General features: G+C 38.7%; 1 long non-coding RNA gene across 1 annotated transcript; it reads left to right on the top strand.

The window, feature by feature from the left end:
• Nucleotides 1-5888: 5888 nt before the first annotated feature.
• Nucleotides 5889-6908, top strand: LOC311048757. Its single transcript, XR_014601113.1, has 3 exons — nucleotides 5889-5948; nucleotides 6621-6696; nucleotides 6839-6908. It is a non-coding gene; the product is annotated as an uncharacterized lncRNA (long non-coding RNA).
• The last annotated feature ends 2661 nt before the right edge of the window (nucleotides 6909-9569 follow it).

Genomic DNA, 9569 nt, shown 5'->3' with positions numbered 1-9569 from the left:
CTGCTTGAAATTTTCAGCTGTGGCGTGGCTGTACACTGGATCTGATATCTTGGCCAACACAGCTGTGGACTGAGGGGACCGTCCCAGACTGCACTACTGCAAGGTTTGTTTAACATAACATGACACATGTGCAAATCAAAACCTTTTAGATCTAACTATCTAATGTTAGCATATGGACATTTTCTTGTGGTCAGTCCATTGTCTGTTTTTAAGGAGGCATTGCCAATATATATACTCTGTAGCTTAACTCTTTGACTGCCATATGAACAGTGTACCGTAATAGTGTGCCACTGCTGCCAGCAAAAACAGTGATTTTTACTGTATCAGTTTGCATAGAAAAATACTGTACTTGTACTTCTATCCACTACAGCTCAGAGGCAATATTGTACTTTTAATCCACTACAATTGTTAGAAAACTTTAGTTACTTTGTAGATTTTGGTTATTGTTTAAAAAAACATAGGGTACATTAACCACTTCAGCCCTATTTAAACTTTGGCTATTTGAAAATGGCAGATCTACAAGCTCACAATGCAACATGTTGTGAGCTTGTAGGCTTACAAGCTCACTTGTCAGCTTGTTGGACACTTGTGAGCTTGTAGATCTGCTATTGTCTATTGATATGCATGTACTTTCATAGCTTTGTGTCTAAAATATTGTATTTCTTTTTTTTACAGCTCCTGCTGCGGACACAGGTGACAGACACACCATCCCAGACCTACTGCAAGGTGTGTAACTATCTAATGTTGGCTTATTGACATTGTCTTGGGGTCAAATACTAGGTTGTGGGGGTCTGTGGTTTAATGCATAGGCTAAAAAATGGAAGCTCTTTGACATTACAATAGTTTGAGAACCACTGGTATTCAGGTGACAAGTATATGTTGCTTACATTTTCTATAGTTGTCAGCTAATAATAATAATAATGATACATTTTACGCACTTTACATTCTCACGGATGTCAGAGTGCTACAGATTAAAAGCAGAGCATAAAAACAGCATAGGCAACAAAACAATTACAATAGACCCAACCAGGCTAAACTAAAGGGCCAATTTCTTTAAATTAAAACTCAATACGAAAAACAAACAAAGTCCATGAAAAATTAGAAAAATGCTTTTTTTAAAAGGTAGGTTTTTTTAAAAGCATCAGTGGACTGTGGCGCTCTCAGGTGGTCTGGGAGGGCATTCCACAGACATGGGGCTGTGTGGCAGAAGGCCCGGTCGCCCATGGTGCGGAGGTTGGTGTCAGGGACAACAAGAAGGTTGGTGTTGTTGGAGCGGAGGCTTCGGGTGGCAGGTTTTGGGATGAGGAGTTCTTTGAGGTGGGGGGGGGCGGGGCGTTGCCGTAAATGCACTGATGGGTGAGAGGGGAAATCTTGTATTGGGTCCTGAAGGAGATGGGGAGCCAGTGAAGTGAGCGGAGGGTGGGTGTGATATGGTCATATTTTCGCACTCTCATCAGGACCCTAGCAGCGCTGTTTTGGATGTATTGGAGCCTTTGGAGGCTCTTGTTAGGGATCCCGATGAGTAGTGCATTGCAGTAATCCAGCCTGGAGGAGATAAAGGCGTGGACGAGTCAGCTGACTGAAAGGTGATAATAGGGGGGTGATTAGAGGTGTGGTTATCCATATATGGCCAATATTTCAGCACAATATGACAGTTTTCAAGATGGATCTTGGCAGTTTCTTTGCTATTGTCCAGTTTATAGAAAGCTATATGCTGATAGCCATCATTGCTTGGTGTTTGTTTAGTAACAGGGAACAGCCTGTCTCTGCAGGTCCTTTTTAAACAGAAAATTAAGGGTGTGTTGGCAATTTCATCCAACCATAATCAACAACTTGATTGTATAGGATGTGTCCTGTATGAGTTCTCTCTCCTGATTGGATGAAATTGGTCTCTCAAAATCACAATTTAGTTTTAAAGGCAGTTACTGTATTCACCCAGAAGCAGTATAATAGCAGTCGCACCCCTACTTAAGTAAGACTGTGTTTGCATACTGGTACAGTGGTGTAGTTAACTGGTATAGTTGCTGTGTTGTCACGTCGTGGATGCAATGTATTATTTAGTATATTCGTTTCCATTTGAAAGTATGCTTTAATAAGTACCTGGCATACAAACATGCTCACTTCTGTGTGCCTACGTGTCTTTGGGTCCTACCAGCTAATGTATCCGGTAGGAGACACAAAGTAGATTATTTGTGTCTCCTACCGGAAATACACACGGTCATCAAATTATTGTCTTAGGAATGCCACAAAAACAAAAATAAATCCATGAAATCAAGGCATAAATCACAGTATTATTCATATTGTAGCATTGTTTTGCCTTATTCATATTATAGCATTGTTTTGTCTTATTCATATTGTAGCATTGTTTTGTCTTTTTTCATAACTATTGATTGTGAAGCATTTGTTTGAAAAGAACACTAACACTTGTTTCCCTGTTTTTCAGAAGCCGTCCAGCACTGACATTTTTTTTTGCCTTTAACCTTTTTCTACTTTTCAGGAATGTTCTTTGTGAATAATTGTCATATTTCTAAGATAATTGCTTTCCATTTATGTTGTGGCTCGTGAACCGGTAGTACCCAATTTCTATAACACAATATTGGCCATCCCTGAATTTAATAACAAACTCACACATGAAATAATCAATTCTTACAAATGCATAACAAACTATTTTGGATTGTATACTGCCTTTTCATGACCCACTACCTTATATTTACATGTGCATGTTGTAAATGTTTAACTCACCATTTGTTTTTAGGGCTGTAAGACTGTAACACTTATTAGGACTAAATTATTCATTTTGACAAAAAAAATAATTTTATTCAAACAGCCAATATACACTTATTAAAATAGGACTTCATTTCTTAATTAAACTAATAAATGTAATCCCAAAATAATTATGGAAAATGTTACACATTGATTCATTGATAAATACAAAATTAGATATCTACAAAATACACTTTGAGATAATTAACTTAATCAATATAGTTGCAGCCCTACAATTTGTACCTATTTTTCAGAATGTTACATGTTGTTTAATAATATATTAATATATTTACCAGGAGCTTGCTTGATCCCCTTTTTTAACAAATGGGTCGGTGCAAGAATTTTTTTCCCCGTGCACTCCTAAATTGGCTGAAATAGGAGGCGGGTTTTTTGCTTCACCCTGGAAAATATTGAATTTACTTAAAAGTTAGAATATAATTTTGGATAATAACAGTAATAGTAGTAATAATAATCATTATAGCATCAACAATATATCTGTCAATAATAAACTGTTTACAGGCATTGTAATAGTTGCCATACTATATAATTGTATAATTATCAATAATAACTATAATTAACCTATATATAGAATCATAAAATATAACCATACTATTATTACATATATAATCATAATAACAACAACTATAATAACAATAATTGATAGGACATTATACCAAATATATTGATGGTGTTGCTTACAGTAAAGGTACCAATAATACAATTGTGTTAATAAATACTTTAAACTATATCTGCTCTGCTTTGTCTCTACTTATTATTCTTTTTACCATGTGGTTGAAAAGTGAATCTATATGTTTGGTAATGTATTTAGTCGCATGTATTTAACATTTACAATGAATACAGATGTGTGTTTTTTTTTTTTTTTGGAATTACTATTCATAATCAGAAGGGTTCTTCACTACTAAAGCTGAACAAAAAGTGAAACTTTGGAATGTAACATCTCTTAATACCTAAGCCCATACACATATGAACATAATACACAAAAGTTTTTTGTTTAACTGACAATAATTTTTGCCTTCTACAATCTGGTGTTTTAATTTATTTGACCAACTTATCCACTTAACGGTTTGATCCATGCAAGAGTCAAAGCTTGTAATTGAAAGTGTTGTCAGACTATAATCTCTGCCTGCTGGACAAAATGGACTTCAATCCCTCTACTGTGTGTAAAACTGTGAAGCAATCTACATGGACATTAGAGCTTAACCAAAACTCCTGCCTGGTGATGACAAGTCTGTCACAATGTAGGCTAAACAATAGTTTTTCATTGTGGTATTGACGCCATTCAGTAACATTGATGTGCCTGATATGCTGGGGAGTATCTATTTTACAATATACAAAATGGTATGGCTTCAACCCAGCTACTAGCCAGGTCGACATGTATCGTAATGGTTCCACATGTATTATATGGTGAGACATTCCCAAGTACATTACAAGGTATTTAATATCTATTATCAGGCTGGGGGAAAATAGGTGCTGAATCTTATACTCACAAAACATGACATCATAATATAAGGAAAACGTGAAATGTCTTCTGAGTATTTACAACTTGTTTGCAAATAGCAGATATGCCATTTACTCTATATACACAGGGTATTGTCTCCTCTCAATATCTCAGATCAGAACAATAAGGTAAAAAAAAAAGGCAAGTTTGCTTTAACAATAATTTATTTTGAGATCTTCAACACCACTGGAGACTGGACTGTGAACTATGTGACGATGGATTCCTTGGACCCCCATGGCCGCAACCCAGAACTCTGCGTCGGCGCAACCACACTTTGCAATTGCCCTGAATTGTGAAAATTCTAGTTCAGTCTTATGCTAGATGTGCTTCTGTTTCTGCTCAACATTGTAACAGGGCCTTTTATTTATATGGTATATATTTTACCACGAATGTTCCATTTTCGTATGAAAATCTTGTACATATTGTGTGTCTTGTGACGATTGGGTCCAATATTTAGTTCAGTAACCATGGAGCTAAGGAATGGTTCAGAAGCTGTGTTCACGTTCACAAAATGAATATTGGAATTGGTCTATTTGTTCTATTTGATGCCTCTTTGTTATGCATCTTTTGGGAGGCCAAATACAGGCTTATATTTTTGTAACTGTCATTATTCGACTGTTCTCTTGGGATAAAAAAAACTAAAACAAAACAAAACAATTAAACGTCAACGGTATAGTTTGAATTAACGGCTTGCTCCTCCGGACGCGAAACGTAACGTCTGGGGGGTGACAGATACATTTTTTACACCCACCCTTTGTTATTGTGGTCCAAGTGAAGACAATGATTACTTTTAATTGAAAGTCATGTGTAATAATTAAAAGTAACTTCCCCTACACTGTCTATGAATTGACCTTCCTTCTCTCCGTGTCTTCCGGGTTGCAGTTGGAGGTTCTTCACCTGCTGTCTCCAGAACAGAAGGCTGAGCTGCTACTGAGGCCTGAGGTTGCAGGCCTGGACAACGGGACCCTCAGCCTGATCTTCCACAGCTTGATGACCGGTGGTCCTGGGCCCACCCCCACCTCCACCCCCGGATACACATACACCTCACATAGCCCCTACTCACCACCACCACCACAGAATAGCTTCAGAGAGGTTGCATAGCTTTAAATATTATACATTTCTTTCATCCAATTAAACTTTTACCAGATTGTTGATGGTAATCTTCATAACCTTAAACAATATTATTTTGTTCTTTTTGAAACACTTGCAGGTGGTGAATGGGTTGATGGGAGCTTTCAGACCTGTTGGGAGCCTCGTCAGTGAGTTTGTGTCTCTCACACGTGAGGTACATACAGCGTACATACATATACTATATGCATATATGAGAAGCCAATTACTTGTTTTTATATGACTAGTTTATTATGGTTATGCATATTACATCTGCTAACCTGACATGACCCTGACATTCCTATCTATCTGTTGCTCTCCAGAGAAATGTATCCGAGATCGGAAGCATGACTCTGACCCAGACCCTGCTGAACTGGACCCTAGCTGAGCTGGCTGGCATGTACACGCCACATAATACGTCCATAGCCCAACCAATGGAAGAGTTTGATGTGACAAATGTGGAGGATTGGTTCAACCATGTTGTACCGCCACTATTACAGAGATTCTTACCCCATGGGCAACTCCCTGACCAAATCAAGTATGCCTTCCACCAAGTGTTGTAAGTACAATTCATATTCTTTCATACAGTGAGTAGATGCATGTACAGTCCAGCGTCCATGTCTTTCCAATTATGTTGTGCAGGCTAGTCTTGACCAAAGTCACAGATTTTCCTGGATGAGCCGAACTAGTTTAATTAAGAGTGCCGGTGGTGTTAGTGGACTTCTGTTTCCTTTCACATTCAACACAACACAACACAAAATAATGGAAATCAACAAAAGGGCAACGTTTATTTATGGATTAACTCAAAACGTATCTTTGAATATTACATGCGAGATAGCAAATATTGAGTGAGTAATAACTGGAATTGTTGATTGTAACCTTAAACAAGTGACCTAATCAAGGCAGGACACAAAGATTACAAAAGGAAAGACAAACACAAGCCCTTTACTAAGATGTGAACACAGGGTAGGTGGCTGAACAAAGTTAAAATTATTAAAGGGAACTTAAATGCAAACCGACACAAGGAATTTGTCACTTTGTGATAGTGAACCTAACAAGACAAAGGTCAACAATGTCCTGCTTTTGGAGTGATAACAAAGGTCAGCCTCTGGGCACCCTCTGGTGGCCATCCAGAAATATTGCAGGTTATGTCCTTTGTAAGTCCCTTGTTTCGTCCACTGTCCATTATCTATGAATATGATGCTGATTATTGTGCTTGCTTGTTGAACAGCTATTTGGACATGGGCAATGACACCACTGAGGTCCAGGACACTTGCAGCATCACCCTTGAAGAAAGATCATGTGGCGTGAGAAGGCTTTATTAATTGTTTCTGAATTTCTTTAATTTAAATGTATTACACAAAGGATTCCAAATTCTATTCTAGATGTCGTCGGATAGGAAAGTCATGCCTGTACATCCATTATCCTTCTCCCCATCTCTTCTACCAGCTTACCAACGCAGTGGAAAATGTGGCCCGTTTCATGCACTGTGCTGCCCGTAGCAACCTCACTATGTCAGAGTCGATGATACCCAGGAGAACCTGGAGGACCCAGACTTCATCAGGATGTGGTTCCAGATCAAACTGCTGCCTCTGCTGCCTACAGTTCCCATAAGCCTCCTCGACTGCCTCAGCTTTAAGAACTTCACCTGTCCTGTTTGCCAAGCCCTGTGAGTTGTCCCGTTTATAAAGGGAATGCTATCTTCTCTAGAACATAACTGTTTCCCAAACATTTTCAGCTTGAGACCTGAAAGATACATTTGGTGACTTCCTGGGACCTAAACCTTTAAGAAAAATCATTATGAATTATAAAGTATGCATATTTAAAAAATGTATTTCTGAAAATCTTCTGAAAATCTTTTGTATTCCTTTTCCTTTTCTTTCATTTCTGAAAATCTGTTGATTTAAAAAACTTTACCTTACTTTAATTCATAAAACCTGGTCTGTGACCCAAAAATGGGTCAAGAGTAAGACCCTACGTTTGGAAAACACTTATAGTCGAAATACACAAAATAGTCCCGGAATAATGATACATTTCTTTGCATTGCTGGGTCCAGAGTAAAAGACCTGAGTCATCATATGCGTCTCATGGATCCTGATCACAACCACAGCCCAGTGATGTACGAACACTTCATCCATTCCTTCTTGCTACATCACAACACGTCCGGTAAGTGAACCAAGTAGCCATAGCTAGAGACAAGCTCAGAGGACCATTTGTCTGCAGATGTACAGGAATTTCTGTTGCTTTCAGGGTACATTTTTGAGTAAAACATTACTCTATTCTAATACTATACTATTATAGCCTACACTGACTTGTGTATTTATCTTCAGATCCTCAGTGTGTCTCCTCATCCAGCCATAGTGCAGAATGGCTGGAGGAGAACTTTGGATTCTTCTCCATGTTCGCCCCCATCACAGACTTCTATGACCTCAACCGTGACTTCTCTGGAGTGAGTGTGGATAATCTGAACATTTTTACTGAAAACATTGATTTGATTGTTTGTACTTGACACTACAATTTCAGTAACTTAATAACCTTTCAACCTGGCGTATATTTTGGGCATGTCATCACAGGATTGCAAGATTTTCAAAAACGTAATAGCTGATTTGCGAGTGTGACATTATAATTCGATTACGTATAAAATAGGGCTTCAGTGGTTAAATCTCATATCCTGCCCTCTCCCATTATGTCCTGTCTGTCTGTCTCTTGTCTTAAACGTGTCCAGATTCTACACCTCCTGACTCCGAAGCAGACTGCAGAGATGCTGCTGGTGCCTACTCCTCCAGAGAAAGACGTCATCATCCATGCAGTGTTTGACCATCTGACACAGTCTCAAGGAGACTTTCCTGAGTTCCTGCACCACCTGGTTCTGCTCGCTAGAGAGGTAACCTCATCTGTAGAGCGTCTTATGACAGCTTAAAAAACGTACAGCAAAATATAATAGTAATTATAATAATTATTATTATTATTATAATGCATGGACTTTTATCCACCCTGTGATGTCTACCAAGTCATGTGAGTGTGTTGTGATGATGTTAAATGGCTTACATTTTAAAGGGGCTACACCACGAATGTAAAAAAATATATATTATATATAAATATTGCCCGCCAACAACCCCGTGGTCAACAATTGGTATTTTCTTGTGCGCCTGGCGTATTTCATCCAATTAAATGATAACTTCATGAAGACATTTGGAAAGTCTGTTTCCAATGTATTTTGCATTGTATTCTTGCATGTGAGGCTGTTGTCCTTTTACCATAATATTTAATATTGTCTGACCACATTACCACCAAGATAAAAGTCTTGTAAATGTATTGCATGAATGAACAGGTATCGCAAATGAAGTGATTCCAGTTGCATTTCTGATCTGGTGTCCCGTCTAATATGTCTCTATCCACTAATATGTCTCTATCCACAACGTCAGGCCTATGTCAGTGAGTCGTTCATCCCAGAAGAGAAAGTCCAGGAGCTGGGGCCTGCGTCACGCAACGCCACTACTGATGACATCAGCATGTGGAACATCACACAGATTGACACACTGTGTTCTTTAATGGACTCTTCAGATGGGGAGTGGGATTCAGCTCTGGTAAGTATACAAATGATCTTTCATTGATTGATGGTGTTATTGACAAAAATGCATGGGGCGGCAGTGGCTCAGGAGGTAGAGCGTCTGTCTGTTTGTCTGTCTGTCTGGCTGGCTGGCAGGCAGTGTAATCAGTGTAGAAGTGAGAAAACATAATGCGTTGTGATTATATTTACACGTTTTTGCATGTGTGTTCGTAAATGTGTGCAGTACATGTATATGGCACTAACACATTTTTTGTCACCATCAAGGCCAAGGCCATCATTTCCAAGTATCTGACTAAGGCGGGCAACAGTCTTGGCAGTGCAGAGCTCAGTTGTGTCAAGGGACCCAACCTGTGTTCCCTGGATACCAGTGTCCTGCAGACCATCTCAGAGGACACCCTCAGGTGAGGGGTGTTGGGGAGGGAGCCAGTAGTATCGTAAATCATGTTTACTTTAGTATTTCTTCACTTCTTGCACACACTTGAACATCGACATTAAAAAACTATTATTATAAAAAATGAATTGGGAATATTTGTGGGCTTTATTGACAGTGTATAGTAGAGCGAGACAGGAAACAGGGAGAGAGAGATGGGGAATGACATGCAGCAAAGG

Source organism: Gymnoscopelus microlampas, assembly GCF_963454915.1.
Source record: "Gymnoscopelus microlampas genome assembly, chromosome: 7".
Taxonomy (NCBI): domain Eukaryota; kingdom Metazoa; phylum Chordata; class Actinopteri; order Myctophiformes; family Myctophidae; genus Gymnoscopelus; species Gymnoscopelus microlampas.
This window is presented reverse-complemented; position numbering and strand designations above follow the sequence as displayed.